This window comes from Eubalaena glacialis, chromosome 8 (assembly GCF_028564815.1).
Source record: "Eubalaena glacialis isolate mEubGla1 chromosome 8, mEubGla1.1.hap2.+ XY, whole genome shotgun sequence".
Lineage (NCBI taxonomy): Eukaryota > Metazoa > Chordata > Mammalia > Artiodactyla > Balaenidae > Eubalaena > Eubalaena glacialis.
Window position 1 is genome coordinate 98,258,867 of NC_083723.1, and position 25,891 is coordinate 98,284,757.

A 25,891-nucleotide genomic window follows, 5' to 3' on the forward strand; every position below is an offset into this window, starting at 1 on the left:
CATTTAAGGTAATTATCAATATGTATGTTCCTGTTACCATTTCCTTAATCGTTTTGGGTCTGTTTTTGTAGGTCACTTTCTTCTCTTGTGTTTCCCACTTAGAGAAATTCCTTTAGCATTTGTTGTAGAGCTCGTTTGGTGGTGCTGAATTCTCTTAGCTTTTGCTTTTCTGTAAAGCTTTTGATTTCTCTGTTGAATCTGAATGAGATCCTTGCCAGGTAATCTTGGTTCTATGTTCTCCCCTTTCATCACTTTAAATATATCATGACACTTCCTTTTGGCTTGCAGAGTTTCTGCTGAGAAATCAGCTGTTAACCTTATGGGAGTTCCCTTGTATGTTATTTGTCGTTTTTCCCTTGCTGCTTTCAATAATTTTTCTTTGACTTTAATTTTTGTAAATTTGGTTACTATGTGTCTCGGCATGTTTCTCCTTGGGTTTATCCTGCCTGGGACTCTCTGCAGTTCCTGGACTTGGGTGGCTATTTCTTTTCCCATGTTAGGGAAGTTTTCAACTATAATCTCTTCAAATATTTTCTCGGGTCCTTTCTCTCTTTTCTCCTTCTGGGACCCCTATAATGTGAATGTTGGTGCGTTTAATATTGCCCCAGAGGTCTCTCAGGCTGTCTTCACTCCTTTTCATTCTTTTTCTTTATTCTGTTCCATAGCAGTGAATTCCACCATTCTGTCTTCCAGGTCACTTATCCGTTATTCTGCCTCAGTTTTTCTACTATTTATTCCTTCTAGTGTATTTTTCATTTCAGTTATTGTATTGTTCATCTATGTTTGTTTGTTCTTTAATTCTTCTAGGTGTATGTTCTTTAATTCTTCTAGATCTTTGTTAAACATTTCTTGCATCTTCTGGATCTCCACCTCCATTCTTTTTTGAGGTCCTGGATCATCTTTACTATCACTATTCTGTATTCTTTTTCTGGAAAGTTGCCTTTTTCCACTTCATTTAGTTGTTTTTCTGGGGTTTTATCTTGTTCCTTCATCTGGTACATCGTCCTCTGCCTTTTCATTTTGTCTGTCTTTCTGTGAATATGGTTTTCCTTCCACAGGCTTCAGAATTGTAGTTCTTCTTGCTTCTGCTGTCTGCCCTCTCTGTGTTTTCTTAATATACGAACCCAGTCCAAATAACTTTATAATTTTGCATTATCTTCCCCAACTTGGGACAAGAATCCCTTCTTTGTCTCTGGGTAGGTTTGTTGTAGTCTCTCTTCCTTTGGAAATAAAGATATAGAGAGGAAGGAGATGGCATCTATTTTCCATTGCTTGGTTTTAAATGAATCAATGTATCTGATAGCACTTGAGATAGTTTTTATCCAGATTTTATGAAGGACAGTGGATCACTAACTGGCCCAAGGTCAAAGAGAAGGAAGGAATTTTAACCCAGGTCTATCTGATTCCAAAGTTCTACTAATAAGTTACAATTTCTAATAAAATAAGGCATTGAATTTAGGACTCCAAGCTATAAATAATGTTTTACTGGATTGAATAGCATCCCATAAATATCCGCATCCACCCAGAATCTCATAATGTGACCTTATTTGGAAATAGGGCCTTTGCAGATGTAATTACTTAAGATGAGATCACTGTGGATCAGAGTTGGCCCTAAATACAAATTCTGATATCCTTATAAGAAGGTCTTGTGAAGACACAGTGACACAGACACACAGCACAGAGGGAAGAAGGCCATGAGAAAACAGAGGCAGAAATTGGTGTGATGCAGGTACAATCCAAGGCATGCCAAAGATTCCCAACAACCCCCAGAAGCTAGGAAGAAGGAAGGATTCTTCCCTTGAACTTTCAAAGGAAGCATGGTCTCGCCAGTGCCTTGATCATAAGAGAATAAATTTGTTATCTTAAGCCACCAAGTTTGTGGAATTTTGTAGGCAGCCCTAGTAAACTAATACAAAGGCCAATTAATAAAGAAGATATGACTTGCTTGTCAGAGTGCTACTAGAAATAAATGTTCTTTAATTAATAACTTAGAGGAGGCTTTAGAACTTAGTATTTCCTCAAAATCATAATTAAAATCATTAATCATCCACCACAATTTTCTGGGTTTTTTAATAATTTATTGTCTATTGCCTCATTTGACTACAACGTTCCCCCCTGTAGAGCCAAACCCAAGCATTCAACCCAGCATATTCTCAGTGCTCAAATATTTGTTGGAGAAATGATTTAATGAAAGGTTAGCAGAATTCATCATTGAAACTCCCAGAGTAGATGTATGGAAAAGCTGACTAGTTGAAAGTCTTAATAAAAATTTTGGCAAAACATTCAAAGCAAATATGGGACCTATGTAACTGACTTTTCTCTTACATATACAAAAAACATATAAAGATGATGAAATGGCTAAAGAACTAAACTCTATCATTTGTACTCACAGCTACTGCCATTTGAAAGAACACTTGCCAAAATGTCAGACAAAGTAAGAACGGAATATATGGTTTGAGAAAAATAACTCTCAGATTGCCCCATCTCAGTAAAAGAGAAATTTTACCAGAAATTTCTGCACACAGGAGTCATGTCTCCAGCACCTCCAAAAATCTCAGTAACAATAAAAACTGGAAAACTAAAGCTATTCAATACAAGTTGATAAAGTTTCTGCATATTAATACCTAAACTTTAAACAACTGCAAAAAAACTTTGCAATTATGAAATTATCTGCATCAAAGAATCTACCTGGAAAAATGCAAACTGATTTGAACTGGCTTCTTAGAAGAGAAGCCAATTTCAAGAATAACGACAAAGGAGCTCTAGACCAAGATAGGTCTCCATTGCCCTTAATTCAGTAATCAATTCCACAACCACACCTTTAGATCTATCTATATGCTGTATTTGGTTTTTTTTGACTTTCATATTTATGTTTTAGTCATCTGTTTAAACATTGTGTCTTTCACACATCTTTTCTGTCGTCAGTAAAACTCTTTTCTCACCAGGCAAGAGGAAATAAAACTCACAATCTTCAAAACAGGGAGAAGAGATCGGCTAAATCTACTACTTATGCTTTGTGAAAAAAGAAAAATCCTCTCTTCCATTCATCTATTGAACTTATGCAGTAGCCATCAGCTCTGCACCCCACAACTTAGCGCTTTTAATCAAGCTGGAACAAAAAGACTGTGATGTAACTGGACATATGATCCAAGAGTCTAAATTGTCTTTTGTTTGGCCCTCTTATTTCCATAGCTTCTCTGAATCCTAGAAGCTGAGTCTAGAAGTTGCTGAGCGTGGCTGACATCACATTTCGCAGGTGTTCAGAGCCTCCTTGACGTTAACAACACAGGACAAGAGAGATCTATCCTTAGGCACAGTGCGGATCTCCATGGGGACAACTCATTTCCTTTTGCTCTCTAACTTGCTGTAAAACACATTTTTTTCTACAACTTGGTGTTTAAAAAACACCAAGATTTAAGTTGTCCACAGTTAAAAATTAATAAAAACGCTGCTTATAAATTTACTGAACTTGATTAGACCCTCTCAAGAGTCTCAGTGTTTTTGACAATTTAAATAAGAATTACTAAGTGGGTAAATTTTTTTCATCTGTTTTTGAAATATTTTACAAGTACTTCCATAATGGAAATAAAGTATTGTATATACACATTTCCAGTAAAATATGTCCTTGTATAGAAAGCATATTAGACTCACAACCAAAATCTTAATTAATAGCAATGTATTTAAATAGTACACTAACCCAGAAGACAACTCAGGTTATACTCCTTGTACCACTTATGAAAATGTAACCCGAGGCAAGTTATTTAACCTCTTTGAGCCTCAAACTTTTATCTGAAAACTCTGAATAAGAAGATATTCCCTACCAAACTTTATGGACTAATAACTGTTATTAGAATTACAAAGGATATTAAAAAAGCAATATGAAATAAATGCATCCTTAAAAGGTATAGATATTTTACTTTAAATTGTTTTATTTTTAAAAAATCAAGTAAGCACATATTTTAAAAAATTCCCTAGTGTTAAAAAAAGTCAAAAATAATAATCTCCTTCTCCACACTTCTCTATCCCTTAGTCTTACTTCCCATATCAGCCACCTGCAGTACTCTTAAGTATTTCTTCTGCCATTAATCTCCATATTTCTAAATATGCTTATATAATTATTTCCATATTTATAGTCACAGAATATTGATATTCTGTTATGAGTCACTTAGCTTTTTTGGATCTTCTGCTGTACCCTGTATTCCAAAACCCTTACCCTATCCATCCTATCAAAATTGCATTACTGTTGACTATGTCATACACTAGTACTAAGTTTCCATTCTTGTAAAATTTTGCCTAGGGTTATTACTCAGTTTGTTTATCTATGTCTCTGTAGCTAATTTTTAATATGCTCTAACAGATCTGTAAAAGCACAATAATTGTTCCAAATGCCCAGGTACCTCAGGTTCCTTTTTTCCCCTTGAACACCACCCTTCCATAGCTATCTTTCTACTCTAATTTCACCTGGACAGCTGTCAATATTGGGAACTGCTTCCATGATTCACCTTTGGGAATCTCTTGTTTCATGAATGCCATCTCTTTTATGTTTCTTTCTTAGCATATTCTCCTGTCTCTTCTAAAAGAGGGAATTACAAGAGACATACACCATACTGTTTTCTGATTCCTTGCATATTTTAAAATGTTATAATGCATCCTGTCACTTGAGTGAACTTGGCCAACTATAGATAGCTCTCTCTCCACCCTCACTGTATGGTCCCTTCTCAGAGGCTATATAGGCAACACTGGGCTGTTGAGTACTACAGTCTTGATTCAGCTGACAAGCACACCCAAAGGCATGGACTCTAGTGCCTTCCAGCACAAACCCTGTCCTTGCAGTGATACAGATAAGGTAGCAGACAAAGCAATGTGAATCTGCTAACACTGAAAAACATTAAGCTTACCAGCCTCCATGCCAGTGAGAGAAAAGAGGTTTAGAGTACCCAGAAGTTCCCAAATGCACAGGCTGGAATTTACCTATACAAATCATTCTTTCTGTCCAAGATTTTGACCTTATCTAATTTTCCATCTAATGTCTCACTCAGGGTAGAGCCACAGATCTGCTTTCTTCTCTCCCCAAATCAGCCTGCTTACCTATAATGTCAAAATATACTGAGTGAGCTGGGGTTTTAGGCTGTATTTTTCATGCCTCAACAGCCACTTCTTATTATATTATGTATCTCTTTAAAATCTTTGCAGAGAAAGAGAATATCCTTTCCTTAAAATCTTACAGACAACATGGAATCCATATTAAATGGAATCCATTCCCTACTTTAAGTAGTTTGGGTTCCATTTTTTAATGCAAACCATTTTTCCCCCTTCAGATAGCTAGCATACTTCTAAAATGCTATGTTAAGTTGAATTTGCTTATATATTTTATTGTCAATTTTACTCCCCTTCGATTTCCTCTCCAAGGTTGAAAATGAAATACCTTCAGGGATTTGAAGTCATTATTCCACTGACTTCTGGGACCCAGTATTGCTATTCCACTCTGATTCTTAGTTTGGATGTTTGCTTGTTGTATCTGAGTGGACTTCACTAAAGAGCAAGCAAATAGTAAGCTGATCCTTTTTTGAGGGTGTCCAGAAACTTCAAGGTAAAAGGATGAAATAAAACATTCAGAAGTAGAAATATATTTGCAAGAAGACCTGGTGTTTCAATTACTTCCCTATTTTTGCAGTTTCAAACTTTAATATTTTATAAGTGTACTAGGAAATAAAATTTATAAACCAAACACAGATATAGAGACTCTTATGGGAAAAAAAGTCTCTTTGGTAGCTAAAAGATCTGCATGGTAACTTAAATACAGAAATGTGATTCCTTAATATAAAAATGTTTATCATTAAAACATAAAATGCCAATAATTCCAGCTAAATTGCAACAAATATGACATCAAGCTCTGCATATTGGCCTGTTTTCCTGCTTCATGGTAATTGCCTCTGCTTATCATTTATTTCCTTTTTTTACGAATCCAACTCAAAGGTATCTATGAGCCTAAGACTATTTTAAACAATTGAAGAAAATGGATAATTGTCAAATAGAACTAAATATAAATATATTATCAAGAGAAACTGCCAGATTAAAAAATACATAAAAGCACATGTCCAAAATCATATATTGACCATCTGCACAACCTTAACACACAAAACAACAGGTCAGATTTTTTTTTTCTTTTTTTTTAAAATTTTTATTTATTTATTTATGGTTGTGTCGGGTCTTCGTTTCTGTGCGAGGGCTTTCTCTAGTTGCGGCAAGTGGGGGCCACTCTTCATCGCGGTGCGCGGGCCTCTCACTATCGCGGTCTCTCTTGTTGCAGAGCACAGGCTCCAGACGCGCAGGCTCAGCAATTGTGGCTCACGGGCCTAGTCGCTCCGCGGCATGTGAGATCTTCCCAGACCAGGGCTCGAACCCGTGTCCCCTGCATTGGCAGGCAGATTCTCAACCACTGCGCCACCAGGGAAGCCCCAGGTCAGATTTTAACCTCATTTTTCAACACATTTTCATTGAGTAATAGTGAGGGTAAAAGAAATTTCCAAGTTCCTGTCCTTTCTGATCCATTGATATGCTCTATGACCTTCTGTCTTGACACTGTTGGACCCCAGTTTCACAATCTATAAAACCACTCCTGCTAGATTTACTATTGGACCAATCACTCTAGTATTCAGATACTTCAGGGAAAAAAAAGATGACACATCCATCCCACCTCTTTATACTACACGATTCAAAATAATGCATGCTTTCTATATTACATATGCCACTCTGTAATCTAAATTTCAGATTATATTTTTAATTATTTTGATGTATTTTATATAAGTTTAAAATATTGTATTAGTGGTGATTGAAAAAAGAATCTTTAATCTATAAATTTAATTTAAAGTACAATCGGAAAACTACAGAAAATATGAAATATATAATGGCCAAAATTATATTTCTATAATAAATTTTTTTCTTCTTCTTGGAAAAAAAGTTTTCTTCTAATGGCACTGAAGAAAAAGATAATATCTAGAATTCTCAGTATGAAACACAACTTTCATGGACCCCTTACATAGACTGGATATACTATTCTCCTCTTTGCAGATATGAGCATTTTTAGTCCTCTAATATATACATTATATAGTAGAGAAATTGATAAGAAAGTTTGGTGATAATGACAATTGGGATTTTCATCCCAGGATGCATAGAGTAAATATTTTACATAAATTTGATGCAAAATATATCCAAGTTGAGATATACTATCACCTCAACTTCCTTAGTCTTCATGCCTTTAGATGGCCTTTGCAAACTTTGTAATGGAGACTGTTAGCATCTTCTCCAAACCTTCTTTGTTCACCCTTATTCAATCTTAAATATTGTTACATGAATATAGCAGTATCGTGAGGGGATTTAAAATTTATTTCATTCATAATTCAGGATTGTTAATCCTGAGATCAGTGTAATTGAATATTTTAACATTAGCCACTTAATATCTTTATAATGAAAAAGTTGCCTTCAATTTTGTTAAAAGTGAAAACTTCACCTTTACATTTATTTTAATTATATATTTTTTTCCTTGAGTGTGAGTCAATATAACTGGGTAGGTGGGATTGTTAAATTATGAAGGGCAAAAGGAAGCACATACGCCCTCAGTATAACAACCACTCTAAGGGTACTTTTGAGAAAGCTTTCCTCACTAACCATAGAAATAGAATTAAGACAGGCTGAACTCAAATTTCCTTACTCCACGCCTAAGCATCTGAAACCCTTACCTTAAGAGGAAAGGGAGCAACTTAAGTTGCTCACATAGTACTTCACATGTTTCCTTCAAATATTTATAGGCCATTTATTAAAAAACATAAAATGTCAGCAAGTAGACTCAAAGTCAAAAGACACTTTACTAATGTTAAATATCTTATGTGTAATGTAGCAAGAATAAACTGGATTTCATAAAACAGATATTGGCTGGAACATTAATTATATGTTAATTTTATGGTTAATGTGTAATTAATAGAATATATTTGCATACAGTATATTTTGTACTAATACAAACATAACATAATTAGTACAACTGAATAAAACAATTGATATACAGTACAATAATGTATATAATTAATACAATATGTTTAGTAAAAGGAATTTGGGAAGCAAAATTTTCCGTTGAGGGAAATATCTCTGGGCTTAAAGACCTAAAATTATTTTCCTAAAGGGTTCCTCTCAAAGCATCTAATTGCAATTTTGTAACCCTAACCAATAAAATACATGTATAAAAATCAACTTTTATTTACTTATGACCTAAATTTGTTTGAGTCTTAAATATTCAGGTACAGTACCCCCAGAATCTATATAAAAGGGTTGTTTGAAGGGTTACCAAGAGGAGCAACTGTCTATTTCTCTAAAATATAGACATTTTAGGTTGTTTGATATTTGTTCAAAATGCTATGCTTTATTTTCTCCTCAAAGATTCTGCAAATCTCATTTTTTAGATTGACTGAGGGTTAAAAGTGTTTAGGTACAACCATTACGCTAATATTTTATGTGTGTGTGTGTGTGTGTGTGTACTGCTTTGTTTGTATAAGAAAATTGCTGTAAACAATGTAAGATTTCATTACAATTTTTTGATCCAAGATTCATAGCCCTTGATTAAATTTTCAAGAATGCCTATCAGTTAAGCAAGATGACTCATACATCACGTTATTGATTTACCTTTCTGCTCAGTATTTTGATGTTATTTCAAGAATAAGAGTAAAGAGAAGATAGTTCCTGGTAAATGAAATTCCAATTTCAAATTGTGTAGTTTAGGGCTGAATTATCACTTTGCCTTATTTGACCAAGCAATTATATTAAGATACATATTTTAAGTGTGCTGGATGCTTGCCCTCTTGCCATTACATAAAATAATGTCCTCAATGCTGCCTACATGGTTTTAGCATTTTAATTGTTAATAGCATCAGAAAAGAGCCCAACCATCTATCACCTCTTTACTGCACTTCCATCCTGCCCCACTGTGCACCCCCAGCACATCTGCGACACTTCTGATAGAGGGAACAGCACAGTGACTTTCTTTTCTAGGCACCTCTCTCTAAGCAATCTGACTTGCTACTTAGGCTCTGGTATCCTTGCATAGTGTATTTAACAAATACAAGAGAGAATAAATTGTCCAGGATTTGTGTGTATTCCTATTATATAACATTAGGGCAACAGAAGGCTAGGCAGATTTCAGTTTTATATGATGTATGGCTAGCAATCAAGATTTCTGGAATTGACATGAGTCTACATTAGCTCCAGATTGCAGTTTTCATGTCAATTGCATAAGATGGCAATTTTGTTGAAAAGTTGGCAATAGTTTGGAATTCAATCTTTAATTTTAAGCGTTTTGACTTTGATGAATCTTCATAGATACTTTAGAGGGAAAATAAAATACCATAGAAGCAAAACCCTATTATGGTCAACTAGCTATCAGAAAGGAGGTATGATTCCTCTTCCTTATTAGCTACTGCTGACATCAAGATTAAAGTACTATATTAACATAAAATTGGGTGATAATCTTTAGTCTGAGCTAACACTGGAATAGAGAGCTATGTGTTGTCTAGAGTATAAGATAGACATTTCTTTGAAAATATTCACATACATACACTCACACACATGCACACACACTGTCCTATTTTATACACACTACATCTGAAATCCACATTGGCAATATTAACAAAAGTTTTACTTGAGTCAGCAGCTGTCATGAAGAACAAATTTGTGGATTTCTCCAGCATGGAAAAGAAAATGAAAAATAAGATAAATGGAAGGATGCCAGAGAAGACTGATCAAACAAAAAATATTTCCAAATAATTATAGATATTTCTCAGGAAGAATCATAATAAATCCCTAGAAACATACAACCTATCCAAACTGAATTATGAAGAAATAGAAAATCTGAAAAGAGTAAGGAGGTTGAATTAATAATCAAACACCTCCAAACAAAGAGAAGTCCAGGACTAGATGGGCTCACTGGTGAATTCTATCAAATATTTAAAGAATAACTAATGCCAATCCTTTTCAAACTCTTCCAAGAATTGAAGGGTAGGAAACACATCCAAACTCATTTTACTAGGCCAGCACTACCCTAATACCAAACCCAAACAAGGACACTGCAACAAAAGAAAATTACAGGCCAATATCCCTGATGAACTTAGATGCAAAAATCCTCAGTAAAATATTAGCAAACTGATTTATACTGCACATTAAAAGGATCATATACCATGATCAAGTGAGATTTATTCCTGGAATGCAAAGATGGTTCAACAGTTGCAAATGGATTGACTTAATACAAGATGGCAGAGTAAGAAGATCCTGAGCTCACTTCATCTCATGGGCACACCAAAATTACAACTATTTACAGAGCAACTATTGATGAGAAATACAGTCTACCAGAAAAGATCTTCTAAAAACTAAAGATATAAAACAGGAACCACAAGGAGACAAGTAGGAGGGGCAGAGTCATAGTATAGTCAAGACCCATACCCCTGGTGGGTGCCTTACAAATGGGAGAGTAATTACAATTGCAGAGGTTCTTCCCAAGGAGTGAGGAGACTTAGCCCCACATCAGGCTCCCCAACCCAGGTGTCCTGCACTGGGAAGACAAGCCCTGATAATGTGTGGCTTTGAAGGCCAACAGGGCTTACTTAGGGGAGACCCAGAGGGCTGTGTGAAGTAGAGATTCTATTCTCAAAGGGTGCACACAAAATCTCATACATTCCAGCATCCAGGATAGAAGAAGTAATGTGAAAGGAGCCTAGGTCAAATGCACCTGCTGATATTGGAGAATCTCCCAGAGAGCAGGAGGCAACTGGAACTCACCCTGGGGGCAAAGACACTAGCAGCTGCCATTTTGGGGAGCTCATTCTACCATGTGGACACTGGCACTGGAAAGCATTAATTTGGAATCCTTCCTCTAGCTTATTAACCTCAGGACACAGCCCCACCAACCAGCCTGTAGGGTAGTTACTGGGATGCCTCAGGCCAAGCAACTACTGGGTGAGGACACAGCCCCACTCACCAGCAGGAAGGCTGCCTTAGGACCCCCTGAGCCCACAGCCACACCCAGACATGTCCCTATCCACCAGATGGCCCAGGACCCAGCGCCACACACCAGCACGCAGGCATAGACCCAGGACCCACAAGGCCCTGCAGCCAGAGACCCTGGGACTCAGTGCTACCCACCAGTGGACAGGCACCAGCCCCAAGACCACAGGACTCAGCTTTATACACTGGTGGGTGGGGGCACCAGGCCTGGGATCCCCTAGAACATGACCCCACCCACCACTGGGCACACACCAGCCCCAGGACCACAGCAGTCATCCAGCCTGCCTTCTCAGGATCCAGCCAACACGCCAGCAGGCCAGCCCCAGCCCTGGGACTCCCAGGTTCCAGCCCTGCCCACCAGCAGGCCAACTCCAGCTCTGATACACCTTGGGCTCCTCAGCCAGTAGGCCCTGGATCCAGCCCTACCAAACAGCATACTGACACCAGCTTTGGGACCCCCAGGGCCCTGCAGCCAGAGACCCTAGGACTTGGCTCTGCCCACCACCATGCCAACTCCAGCTCTGAAATACCTTTGACTCTCCAGCCAGCCATCCTGGGATCCAATCCCACTAACCAGTGGGCCAACACAAGCTTTGGGATACCCCAGAATTCAAAGCCAGTCATGTCAAAAACCAGCCCCACACAAGACCAGGCCAACACGAGATCAGGGAACACTGCCCCCCCCAATCACCCACCCCAGAACCCAGCTTTTCCTGCCAGTGAGCCAGCTCTAGCCCCAGGAACCCCCAGGTTTCCACAGCCATATGCCTTGTGACCCAGCCCTACCAAAACACTGGCCACCAGCCTCCACACAAGGCAGGGCCTGGCAACCAACTGGACAGGGGCCAGCTACACCTACCAGACAACTCATAGTAGTCAGCCTACAACAACAAACAGACCCACCCAGCCCACAAAAGTGACACCACTAGAGCATATAGCTCTGGTGACCAGAAGGGAGTGTGCTTCTGGGACACATAGGGCTTCTATAAAAGGCCATTTCTCCAAGGTCAAGAAATGTAACCAACCTACAAGATACATAGAAATAAAAGCAGCAAATTAGGAAAAATGAGGTGACAGAGGAACATGTTCCAGTAAAGAAACAGGATACAACCCTAGAAGAAAAATTAAGTGAAATGGAGATAGGCAATCTACCCAATAAAGAGCTCAAAATAAAAATCATATAGGTGATCAAAGAACTTGGGAGAAGAATGGACGCAAAGAACAAGAAGTCAGAAGTTTTCAACAAAGAATTAGAAAATATAAAGAACAATCAGAGAGGAATACAATAACTGAAATGAAAAATACACTAGAAGAAATCAATAGTAGATTAAATGATACAGAGGAATGGATCAGTGAGCTGGAAGACAGAATAGTGGAAATCAAAGAAGCTGAAGAGAAGAAAAGAATAAAGAATAAAAGATATGACAACAGTTTAAGAGACCTCACATTATAGGGGATCCAGAAGAAGAAAGAGAAAGGGGCAGAGAACATATGTGAACACATGATAGCTGAAAACTTCCCTAACCTGGGAAAAGAAACAAACATCCAGGTCCAGGATGAGTCCCAAATAGGATCAACACAAAGAGGACCACACCAAGAAACACACATTTTAATTGAAATGGCAAAAATTAAAGCTAAAGAAAGAATATTAAAAGCAGCAAGGGAAAAGCAGTAAGTTACATATAAGGGAACTCCCATAAGGCAATCAGCTGACTTTTCAGCAGAAACTCTGCAGTACAGAAGATAGCAGCATGATATATTTAAAGTGATGAAAGGGAAAACCTACAATGAAGAATACTCTACACAGCAAGGCTTTCATTCAGATTTAATGGAGAGATCAAAAGATTTACTGACAAGCAAAAGCTAAAAGATTCAGCACCACCAAATCCGCTTTACAAGATATGTTAAGGGGACTTCTCTAAGTGAAAAAGAAAAAGCCACAACTAGAAACATGAATATTAGGAAAGGAAAAAACTCATTGGTAAAGGCAAAAACACAATAATGGTAGTAAATCAACTATATACAAAGCTAGTTGAAAGGTTAAAAGACAAAAGTAGGAAAATCATCTGTATCTGCAATAAGTAGCTAAAAGATACACAAAACATGTAAAATATGATGTCAAAAAGAGTAAATGGGGGGTGAGGGAGTAAAAATGCAGGATTTTTTAAATGCATTTGAAATTAAGAGATCAGCAACTTAAAATAATCATATATATGTATATATACACACACATATCAGAAACTTAAAATAATCATAAACACACACACACACACACACACACACACACTGCTATATATAAACCTCATGGTAACCACAAACGAAAAATCTATAAAAGATACACATACAAAAGAAAAGGAATCCAAACATCACACTAAAGATAGTCATTAAATAACAAGAGAACAAAAGAAGAACAAAAAAGAACTACAAAAATAACCTCAAAATAATTAACAAAATGACAATAAGTACATATCTATTAATAATTACTTTAAGTGCAAATGGACTAAGTGCCCCAATCAAAAGACACAGTGGCTGAATAGATAAAAAAGCAAAATCCATATACATTCTGCCTACAAGAGACTCACTTCAGATCTAAAGAAAGACCAAGACTGAAAGTGAGGGTATGGAAAAGGTATTTCATGCAAATGGAAATCAAAGTAAAGGCAATATGTATATCAGACAAAACAGACTTTAAAACATAGACTGTAACAAGTGACAAAGAAGGACATTACATAATGATCAAGGGATCAATCCAAAAAGATAAACAATTGTAAATGCACCCAAGATAGGAGTACCTAAATACACAAAGCAAATATTAACAGACATAAAGGGAGATATCAACAGTAACACAATAATAGTAGGAGACTTTAAAACCCCACTTACATAAATGGACAGATCATTCAGACAGAAAATCAATAAGGAAACATTGGCCTTAAATGATGCATTAGATGAAATGGACTTAAAGGATATATGTAGAACATTCCATCCAAAAGCAGCAGAATACACATTCTTTTCAAGTGCACATGGAATATTCTCCAGGATTGTTACATGCTAGGCCACAAAACAAGCATTGTTAAATTTAAGAAAGCTGAAATCATATCAAGCATCTTTTCCGATCACAATGCTATGAGAGTAGAAATCAAGTACAAGGAAAAAACTGCAAAAAACACAAACACGTGGAGGCTAAAAAAATATGCTACTTATCAATGGATCACTGAAGAAATCCAAGAAGAAATTAAAAAGCACCTGGAGACAAATTAAAATGAAAACACAACAATCCAAAGTCTATGGGATACAGCAAAAGCAGTTCTAAGAGGGAAACTTGGAGCCATACAAGCTTACAACAGGAAACAAGAAAAATCTCAGATAAACAGCACAACTTATACCTAAAGGAACTAGAAAAAGAAGAACAAACCCCAAAAGTAGTAGAAGAAAAAAATCATAAAGATCAGAGCAGAAATAAATAAAATAGGGACTAAAAAAGCTAGAAAAGATGAATGAAACTAAGAGCTGGGTCTTTGAAAAGATTAAAAAAAAACAACAACTGATAAACCTTGAGCCAGACTCATCACAAAAAAAGGGGGCCCAAATCAATAAAATCAGAAACGAAAAAGGAGAAGTTACAACTGACACCACAGAAATGCAAAGAATCATAAGAGATTGCTATGAACAACCATGGGCCAATAAAATGGACAATCTTGAAGAAATGGACAAATTTCCTAGAAGTATACAATCTCTGAAGACTGAACCAGGAAGAGATAGAAAATTAGAACAGACCAATTGCTGAGAATGAAACTGAATCCATAACTTAAAAACTCCCAACAAACAAAAGTCCAGGACAAGATGGCTTCACAGGTGAATTCTAACAAATTCATCACAGGTGAATTCTAACAAATTTAGAGAAGGGTAACAGCCTATCCTTTTCAAACTATTCCAGAAGCTTGTAGAGGAAGAAACACTTCCAAATTCATTCTATGAGGCCAACATCACCCTGATACCAAAACCAGACAAAGGTATCACAAAAAAGAAATTCACAGGCTAATATCACTGATGAACACAGATGCAAAAATCCTCAACAAAATATTAGCAAACTAAATCCACAACACGTTAAAAGGATCATACATCATGATCAAGTGGGATTTATCCCAGTGATGCAAGGATGATTCAATATCTGCAAATCAATGTGATACACCACATTAACAAAATGAATAAAAATCATATGATCATCTCAATATGTGCAGATAAGGCTTTTGACAAAATTCAACATCCATTTATGATAAAAACTCTCCAAAAAGCCAGTACAGAGGAAACATACCTCAACATAATAAAGGCCATATATGATAAGCCCACAGTTACCATTATACTTAAGGGTGAAAGGCTAAAAGCATTCCCTCTAAGATCAGGAACAAGACAAGGATGCCCACTCTCATCACTTTTATTCAACATAGTATTGGAAGTCCCAGCCACAGCAATCAGATAAGAAAAAGAAATTAAAGGAATCCAAATTGGAAAGGAAGAAATAAAACTGTCACTGATTGCAGATGACATGATACTATACATAGAAAATCCTAAAGACACCACCAAAAAACTACTACTAGAACTTATCAATGGATTTGGTAAAGTTGCATGATACAAAATTAATATACAGAAATCTGTTGCGTTTCTATACAATAATAATGAACTATCAGAAAGTGAAATTAAGGAAAAAAGCCCATTTATAATCTCATCAGAAAGAATAAAATATCTAAGAATAAATCTAACTAAGGAGGTAAAAGACCTGTACTCAGAAAACTATAAGACACTGATGAAAGAAATTGAAGATAAGATGACACAAAGAGATGGAATGACATACCATGTTCATGGACTGGAAGAATATTATTAAAATGATCACACTTCCCAAGGCAATCTAGAGAGTCAATGAAATCCTTATCAAAATATCAATAGCATTTTTCATAGAACTGGAACAAGTAATTCTAAAATTTGTATGGAACCACATAAGATTCTTAATAGCAAAAACAATCTTGAGAAAGAAAAACAGAGCTGGAAGTATCATGCCCCCTGAATTTAGACTATACTAGAAAGCCCCAATAATCAAAACAGTATGGTAGTGGCACAAAAACAGGCATGTAGATGAATGGAACAGTATAGAAAGCCCAGAAATAAATCCACCACTTATGTTCAATTAATCTATGACAAAGGATGCAAGAATAAACCATAGGGAAAGACAGTCTTTTCAATAAGTGGTGCTGGGAAAACTGAACAGCTACGTGTAAAAATGAAATTAGAACATTTTCTCATACCATATACAAAAATAACTCAAAATGGATTAAATGCCTAAATGTAAAACTGGAAACCATGAGACCCTTAGAATAAAACATAGAACACTCTTTGACATAATCCTAACAATATTTTTTTGGATCTAAGGCAAAGGAAACAAGAACAAAAATAAACAAATGGACCTAATTAAACTTAGAAGCTTTTGCATCACAAAGGAAACCATCAACAAAATGAAAAGACAACCTACTGAATGGTAGAAAAATTTGCAAATGACATGACCGATCAGTTGTTGGTTATAACCAACAACTATAAACAGCTCATACAACTCAACATCAAAAAAATAAACAACCCGATTAAAAAAAATGGATGGAAGACCTGAATAGACATTTTTCCAAAGACGACATACAGATGACCAACAGGCACATGAAAAGATGCTCAACATCATTAATCAGAGAAATGCAAATCAAAACCACAATGATATACCACCTCACACCAGTCAGAATGGCTGTCATCAAAAAGACCACAAATAACAAATATTTGTGAGGATCTGGAGAAAAGTGAACCCTTGTACACTGTTGATGGGAATGTAAACTGATGCAGCCACTGTGGAAAACAGTATGGAGTTTCCTCAAAAAAATGAAAATAAAACTACCATACAATCCAGCAATGCCACTCCTGAGTATATATCTGAAGAAAATAAAACACTAATTCGAAAAGATACATGTACCACAATGTTCACAGCAGCATTATTTATAATACCCAAGATATGGAAGTAACCTTAGTGTCCATCAATGGATAAATGGATAGAAGAGTCGTGATATATATACATATATATACGGGTCTTGTTTTTGTATCCATTCAGCCAGTCTATGTCTTTCGGTTGGAGCCCTTAGTCCATTTACATTTAAGGTAATTATTGATATGTATGTTCCTATTACCATTTTCTTAATTGTTTTGGGTTTGCTATTGTAGGTCTTTTCCTTCTCTTGTGTTTCCTGCCTAGAGAAGTTCCTTTAGCATTTGTTGTAAAGCTGGTTTGGTGGTGCTGAATTCTCTTAGCTTCTGCTTGTCTGAAAAGCTTTTGATTTCTCCATCAAATCTGAATGAGATCCTTGCTGGGTAGAGTAATCTTGGTTGTAGGTTTTTCCCTTTCATCACTTCAAATATATTGTGCCACTCCCTTCTGGCTTGCAGGGTTTCTGCTGAAAGATCAGCTGTTAACCTTATGGGGATTCCATTGTATGTTATTTGTTGCTTTTCCTTGCTGCTTTTAATATTTTTTCTTTGTATTTAATTTTTGATAGTTTGATTAATGTGTGTCTTGGCGTGTTTCTCCTTGGATTTATCCTGTATGGGACTCTCTGTGCTTCCTGGACTTGACTATTTCCTTTCCCATGTTAGGGAAGTTTTCAACTATAATCTCTTCAAATATTTTCTCAGACCTTTCTTTTTCTCTTCTTTTTCTGGGACCCCTATAATTCGAATGTTGGTGCATTTAATGTTGTCCCAGAGGTCTCTGAGACTGTCCTCAATTCTTTTCATTCTTTTTTCTTTATTCTTCTCTGCAGTAGTTATTTCCACTATTTTATCTTTCACGTCACTTATCCATTTTTCTGCCTCAGTTATTCTGCTATTGATTCCTTCTAAAGATTTTTAAATTTCATTTATTGTGTTGTTCATCATTGTTTCTTTGTTCTTTTAGTTCTTTAGTTCTAGGTCCCTGTTAAACATTTCTTGTATTTTCTCCATTCTATTTCCAAGATTTTGGATCATCTTTACTATCATTACTCTGTGTTCTTTTTCAAGTAGACTGCCTATTTCCTCTTCATTTGTTTGGTGTCTTGGATTTCTACCTTGCTCCTTCATCTGCTGCATATTTTTCTGTCTTCTCATTTTGCTTAACTTACTGTGTTTGGGGTCTCCTTTTCACAGGCTTTAGGTTCATAGTTCCAGTTGTTTTTGGTGTCCGCCCCTAGTGGGTGAGGTTGGTTCAGTGCCTTGTGTAGGCTTCCTGGTGGAGGGGACTGGTGCCTGTGTTCTGGTGGGTGGGACTGGATCTTGTCTTTCTGGTGGGCAGGGCTGCATCCCGTGGTGTGTTTTGGGGTGTCTGTGAACTTAGTATGATTTTAGGCAGCCTCTCTGGTAATGGGTGGGGTTGTGTTACTGTCTTGCTAGTTGTTTGGCATGAGGCATCCAGCACTGGAGCTTGCTGGCCGTTGCAGGGAGCTGGTTGTTAGCATTGAGATGGAGATCTCTGGAAGAGCTCTCACTGACTGGTATTACATGGGGCCAGGAGGTCACTGGTGGTTCAGTGTCCTAAACTCATCTTTCCCACCTCAGAGGCTCAGGCCTGACACCAGGCTGGAGCACCAAGACCCTGTCAGCCACATGGTTCACAAGAAAAGGGAGAAAAAAAGAAAGAAAAAAAAAAATTTTTTAAGAAATAAAATTAAAATAAAAAAATTTAAAAATAATTAAAATTAAAAAATTAAAAGAAAGAAGACAGCAACCAAACCAATAAACAAATCCACCAATGATAGCAAGCACTAATCACTATACTAAGATAAACATAAAAATCAGAAACAAGTCAGTCACAGACAACAAACCCCAAGTCTACAGTTGCTCCCAAAGTCCACCGCCTTGACTTTGGGTCAATTCGTTGTCTATTCAGGCATTCCACATATGCAGGGTACCTCAAGTTGATTGTGGGGATTTAATCCGCTGCTCCTGAGGCTGCTGGGAGAGATTTCCCTTTCTCTTCTTTGTTCGCACAGCTCCTGGGTTTAAGCTTTGGTTTTGGCCCCACCTCTGCGTGTAAGTTGCCCTCAGGCTTCTGTTCCCGCCCAGACAGGATGGGGTTAAAGCAGCGGCTGATTAGGGGGCTCTGGCTCACTCATGCTGGGGGGAGGGAGGGGTGTGGTAGTTATAATTGGAATGCGGGGCGAGCCTGCAGCAGCAGAGGCCAGCATGACATTGCAACAGTGAGGCACGCCATGTGTTCTTCCAGGGAACTTGTCCCTAGATCACGGGACCCTGGCAGTGGCGTGCTACACAGGCTCCTGTGGGGGGAGTGTGGATAGTGGCCTGTGCTTGCGCACATGATTCTTGGTGGCTGCAGCAGCAGCCTTAGCCTTTCATGCCCGTCTCTGGTGTCCACACTGATAGCTGCAGCTCATACCCGTCTCTGGAGCTTGTTTAGGCAGTGCTCTGAATCCCCTCTCCTCGCGCACCCAAAACAATGGTCTCTTGCCTCTTAGGAAGTTCCAGACTTTTCCCCAGGCTCCCTCCTGGCTAGCTTTTGCGCACTAGCCCCCTTCAGGCTGTGTTCACGTAGCCAACCTCATCCTCTTCCTGGGATCTGACCTCCGAAGCCCGAGCCTCAGCTCCCAGCCCCCAACAGCCCCAGCCGTCGGGTGAGCAGACAAGCCTCTAAGGCTGTTCAGTGCTGGTCGACACTGATCCTCTGTGCAGGAATCTCTCCGCTTTGCCCTCTGCACCCGTTGCTGCACTCTCCTCCATGGCTCCGAAGCTATCCCCCCGCCACTCCCTGTCTCCGCCAGTGAAGGGGCTTCCTAGTGTGTGGAAACTTTTCCTCCTTCACAGCTCCCCCCACAGAGGTGCAGGTCCCATCCCTATTCTTTTGTCTCTGTTTTTTCTTTTCTCTTTTGCCCTACCCAGGTACACGGGGATTTTCTTGCCTTTTAGGAAGTCTGAGGTATCCTGCCAGCATTCAGTAGGTGTTCTGTAGGAGTTGTTCCACATGTAGATGTATTTTTGATGTATTCATGGGGAGGAATGTGATCTGCCCGTCTTACTCCTCCTCCATCTTGAAGGTCTGGCCCTGACATTTATTTTAATAGTTAAACTTATTGAAATGTAGAATGTAGGCACCCATATCTCAAACATGGAGAACAAAGTCTGAAGATCAGTGAGTGTTCAATAACAAGTATTTGTTAAATTTATTAATTTATTAGCTTTTGTTCAACGATATAAGTTTTGCTTTTTGAAACCTAGTTTGAATCTCAAAATATATTGATATCATCCATTCCCAATTTTGTTTTACCTGCATTACAAGATCCATTGCCCTAATATCATGATATGTTGACCTGTTCTGCTAGCACTATTAAAATTTTATGCATGCCTCATTCATATTTTATGATAATTAATAGTATCATTTAGAAAATTCGTCTCCTAGGAGATGAGGACTTTTGTGTCTTATCAATTATCTTTTTTTGAAACATCTGACCTAGGAAGCACTTTAATCACAATATTTAAACTTTTTTGTAGTTGCTCACAACCATTGTGACAACCAATGCAATTAACAGTTCGACCCCAGTATAATTTGTCCTGTCCAATTGATATTACCACTACTTACCTAAATCAGTTATGATTGCTTCTGAAATACCTAGTGTCATACTCAGTTCCCAGTCTTTACTGGTTCTTGCCTACATCCTATGTTTTTTGTATCACAATTGCCTTCTGTAATCACAATTACTACTACCTCTTTCTATTTGAGTATTATTAGTCAGGGTAAGTAATGTTAGCTGTGTAATAAACAACCCTCAAATCTTGGAGGATTGACAATATACATGTTAATTGGTGGCTGTTGACTTGTACCAAAGTACGAAATGGTCCCCCAACTGTGGGAAGGAAAGGTTCTAATGCGTGCAGAATTTCAGAGAGCCAGTACAACCAACTCTTGGCCATTTCTAATATATGGCTTCAAATTCACATCCAGTCAACAGAAGAGGGAAAGAAACAAATTGTGGAGCAATTCTTAACTGCCTTACCCCAGAAGTGACACATCACTTCTGCTCACATTTCATTGGTGGCAACCAACCAGTCTTATGACTCCACTTATAATCAAAAGAACTAGAAAAGAGTTTGTACTCAAGAGAAAGGAAGAGCCTAACTAAGCATCTGACCAATCTTTGACACAAATTTCACATAAACTCATGGATCTTACAGATTCAACTTGTTCAAAATAATTCTTTTTTATCACTATCATCTTGATACAAAAACTGCCATGACATTTCCAGTGTAAGCTTTCACTACTTCCTGAAAGGATGTCAAGTCTGAAAAAACTCTAGGCAATTAAAATATATAAAAGGACCCTACTGATCTTTTTTATACTCAAGACAGGAAGTCAGCTAAGGTCCCAATTCCTTTCAAATGGAGAATAGTAGTAAAATCCAACATAAGGGCACTAGGGATAGACAAGGGTCAAGACTACTGCAACTGCTAGGTCAGTTTTAGCAGTGACATAATGGAAGACGTACGTGTAAGATTATAAATTGAAGTTTATTTTTTAATATATTATGTCACTGTACTTCTTCTTTTTTAATAGCAATGGGGTTTTATTGACAACCTGGAATTTCTACAACTTTGACAGTAGTTACTTTGGACTTCAGTTAAAGCCTCTCCAGGCTCAGTTGGGAGCCTAATCAGAGTATTTCCAGGTAACTGATGCTTGGGTCCAGTCGTTTTTGAAATATACCTTTCCACGTATGACTATAATCAGAAAGTTGGTCTGACTTCGATAGCTGATAGCCAAACTGTGTCAAAATTTTCCTTACCAGATAAACGGTAAATTGTACTAAAGATATACTATATTCTCTTATAGGGAGAATTCAGCTTACCATGCTATCACAAATTGTTATAAAATTTTAAAACTTTATCTAACTCAGTTTCAGGTTTCCTTGTTCCCTTCACACTTTGAACGGAAAAGCATCATCACTTATTTTTATTACTGAATCCTGAAATTCTAAAAGTTACTTTGCGTATTTCATTTGCTGGGCCTTTTCTGTTCCAAAATTCATTCATATGCAGAATTACCCATGATATTCTGAAGAAAACAGGATGTCATTCTCTAAATGAAACACTTGGAGGGAGGATTATTTCTATTTCAAGCCTCCAGTTTATTTTAATTTATTTGCTGATGGAGCCAAGATCTGCAAGAACAGTCCCACATTCTCATGCTGATTCTAAGTACAAAAATCTACATCATGACCTCTGTATTAACAGACACAATATATCTTTAAAAATAGAGTGTTCCAGCTGTATGTGCCAGGGCCCTAGTGGCTTCAAATCTAAACAGACAACATTACTACAGAAAAGCTTCGGTCTTGAGAAGAGTGGCTTTCACACAATTGAATAAGGATTTTATTTTTTTAAAAAAAAGCAAGTGCTGAGCTTAAAATACATTGTCAGAGTACCAGCATCCAAAATAGAGTGAAAATGTATGCCTCAACCGAAGCAGTTTTAGTCTGTCACTCATTTCATGGTTTATAATCATTCTCAAGTGAATATAATCAAGAAGGTGCTTTTGTCTCCATCTCCCCTGGGTACCCTTCTGTATCTCCATGAACAATCCTCAGAGGAGCCTTAGAGGAAGACTGAGTTTGCTATTCACATTTGATTGCACAAGCTCCTGGGATGGGGTCAAATCAGTGATTTAGGAGCCTTTCTCTCTGTTCATGCTCATTCTTCTCCCTCTTCTAGGGCCACAGAAGAAGATAAACAGCCACTAGCACATTTAGAGTAAGCTATATGATGTCAAAATAACTGAATAGCTGATGTTTTGTTAGGATACAGATTGTCACTGATTAATATATCCTTGGAGGCCAACATCATTATTGTAAAGGAGAAGGAACTGTTGAAATTGATGAGCACGTAGTCAATGGGGACCAGAGATGCCCTTAAAGGAACTAGCAGTTTGGATGTTTTTCTCAGAAGGTGGGGAAATAGATGCCAATTACAATATCAATTAACAGTGTATAGCATTGTAGACATTCCTGTGGATGACTTATTCAATAAGTGAAACCTGTAAGTTAGATGGCATAGGTATTATCTACACTTTTCAGCTGAAGAAATAAAGATTTGGAGAATTTAAGTGATTTAGCCCATCTTCAAGTTAGGATGTCCTAGAGTCAGCATTTTATAAAACTGTTCCTGTGATTCAAAATCCTACGCATGCTCTCTTTTTACTACACTAGTGATTTTTTTCAGATTGTATTCTGCAGTGATATGGCTCTCTGGAACAGAACTTTGAGGATTGCCGTAAGGGGAAAGCAGAGAATCCAAGCAAGTGGGAATGCCAATAGCATCTTCTCTTAATTCAATCAAAGCAACCCCATGTCTATTGTTTAAATTGGGATTTGATATTAAGATTACACTTGAAAATTTTTTTAAAATCATAATTGCAATAACTAAACAACACAAGTTTTTAGCACAAAATATTGTACTATGTCATGTTTCTTTTTCCAAATAAGGACTGCTCAAAGTGATTCCTAGGTAAAAAGTTCATCTATCAAGCTTACCTAGAACTCAAGACCTTCAGCTTGTGAGACCGATGCACTGCTGGCTACACCAAGATGGCAGCTCTAAGTGTACCTAGAGAAACACAGGAATTGAAAGATTAGGATATTTTTAAGGCTAACAAATGTATGTATGTATTTTCTCTGCTAATCTTGTTTAAAGATCAAGTTGTAGTTGATTTAATTTATTAGATTTAGCAGGTGTCCTACTGGGGGTCTGCACACCAGTTTTTCTATGAGAAAGGCAATGGATCCTTCTGTGACAGGACCCTGAATCCTGCCACAACTGATTAAGGTTGACACCTAACCCAAGTTGGGCCAATTTCATTACCTTCCACAATAAAAAAAAAAAAAGCCACCATCACTACAGTTAGGTACATCAAGCTGAATCTGAGTCACATTAATAGTGTAGCTACACAAACTACAAAACTTCCCAGGTTTCTTCTCATTCTGAAACTTATTTTCAATATTTCCTTTGATTCCTTGACATTCATTTTTATTGTTTAAGGTAGTTCTAGCTTTTGTTTTTCCTCTTTTGCAACAAACAATATGTTACCTAAGAGCAGTAATTTTAAAAAAAACTACTTGTGGAAGCAGTTGTGTTCTATAATTCAGGGTGCTTTTTCTTTTTATCCTCCCTTATTAATGAGCTTAAGAAAAATACTTAATTACTATTACAGTTTACAGTAAGTCAAATATCCATCAAGTTTAAGAATTTTCTTAATTTGTTTCTAGTGTATTTTTATAACAAATACTAATGATCCAAATATAGGTAAAATTATATCTTTGTAAAGCCTATTAAATAAAATCACAAATGACAAGGTTTTTCAGATATTAAATTCAATTTCTCTTTTCTTAATTTCTACCACTAATCCTAGAAATGCATTTCTGTATTTGAATACTCTTCCATTTGTTATGGTTATTGCTCTAAAATATTTGAAAACAGGCTACTTAATTTTACAATATTGTCTCAGATATGATGACTGCATATGGGTGTTTATCTGAGTACATACTCTAAAATAAGACTGTTCTTAAATAATCACCGTATGAAGTAAAATCCCTGTTTTACACCACATTCTATTAGCAGAAATGTGAACTGTACAAAATGAGTAATTGTATATAAAGGAAGATTTTACTGATGATTAAACTTCTGAAATTTTATTGTATTTCACAGTGTATTATTTTATTAACCTGGGAAAAAGAGGACACTTTGCACATCTTTTAGCACCCATCCATCATTATTCAATTAAACTGACTATTTGAAAAATAAAATTCTCATGGTAAGCTGCTGAATTGGGCCATTCTGAAAGTCTTCTAATCATTTTTATGCTTTGTTGTTATTAGTTGTACATTACTGCCTTATGTTCCCTTGGTTCAGGTACCTATCAATTCACAATTGATTACAATAACCTCTCAACTGTCCTTCAGGTCCCTGGCTCTTTTCTTTACTGTCACCCCAAATGCAAGTCAACCTATACCCAACTTAAAATTAATCCTCATAAATACCTCATTCACCTCTCAGCTTGTTAAAATGAGATTAAAGTACTTTTTTGTTAATTTAACACTCTTGGGAGGTATTCAAGGGTCTCCAAGTTAACACTACCTTGCCCAATACAAACTACTTTTATAGAGCCAAGCATTTGTAATGCATTTTCTCTAATCCTCATAATACACGTTAAGTACACTTAGTTATTCCAGTTTTACAACTGAAGAAACTGAGGCCCAGAGAATTTAACCAATTTTCCAAAGTTATACAGCTGATAAGTAGAAGCATCTGTTTCTGGACCCAAGTATGTCTGGATTCCATAAAAGACTTCATTAAAAATAGGTTCCAAGTTCACATAAATTTAGGAAAATAATCTATAGCATATCCATCTTGGAAATTCAAAGTTTTCATTAGCATTTGAAGGAACTGAATAGTCCTACATTAACAAATGCTTTCCAATTTGATTAACCCAGCATTTTCCTAACATATTGAATCTCACTATCTTTTATCATGTTCTGCTAATAGCATTACTAGTAGACTATTATAAAAGTATTTTTGTCTGCCTAATGTACATTCACATGCCCCTTTTCAGGGCTTCACTAGGAATTTCTTTCTCTGTGTGGCCACAGTTGTGCTGTCAATACCTGCCTCTTTCCACTGCAGTGGTATATGCACCACCCAGGTTGTTCAATGAGAGTATCACATACTGTGGGACACAGTGATTACTTCACCACTAGCAAATGACCTAGGCAAGGCCAATTCCCATCTTTCC

The 25,891-nt window shown here is 37.0% G+C and overlaps 1 long non-coding RNA gene across 1 annotated transcript in view; it reads right to left on the reverse strand.

The window, feature by feature from the left end:
- Window positions 1-25,891, reverse strand: part of LOC133096401 (uncharacterized) — a 134,701-nt gene that overhangs the window by 102,695 nt on the left and 6,115 nt on the right. Inside the window, exon 2 of the long non-coding RNA XR_009701775.1 lies at window positions 23,637-23,709. This is a non-coding gene — a long non-coding RNA (uncharacterized LOC133096401). The remainder of the gene's footprint in view (window positions 1-23,636; window positions 23,710-25,891) is intronic.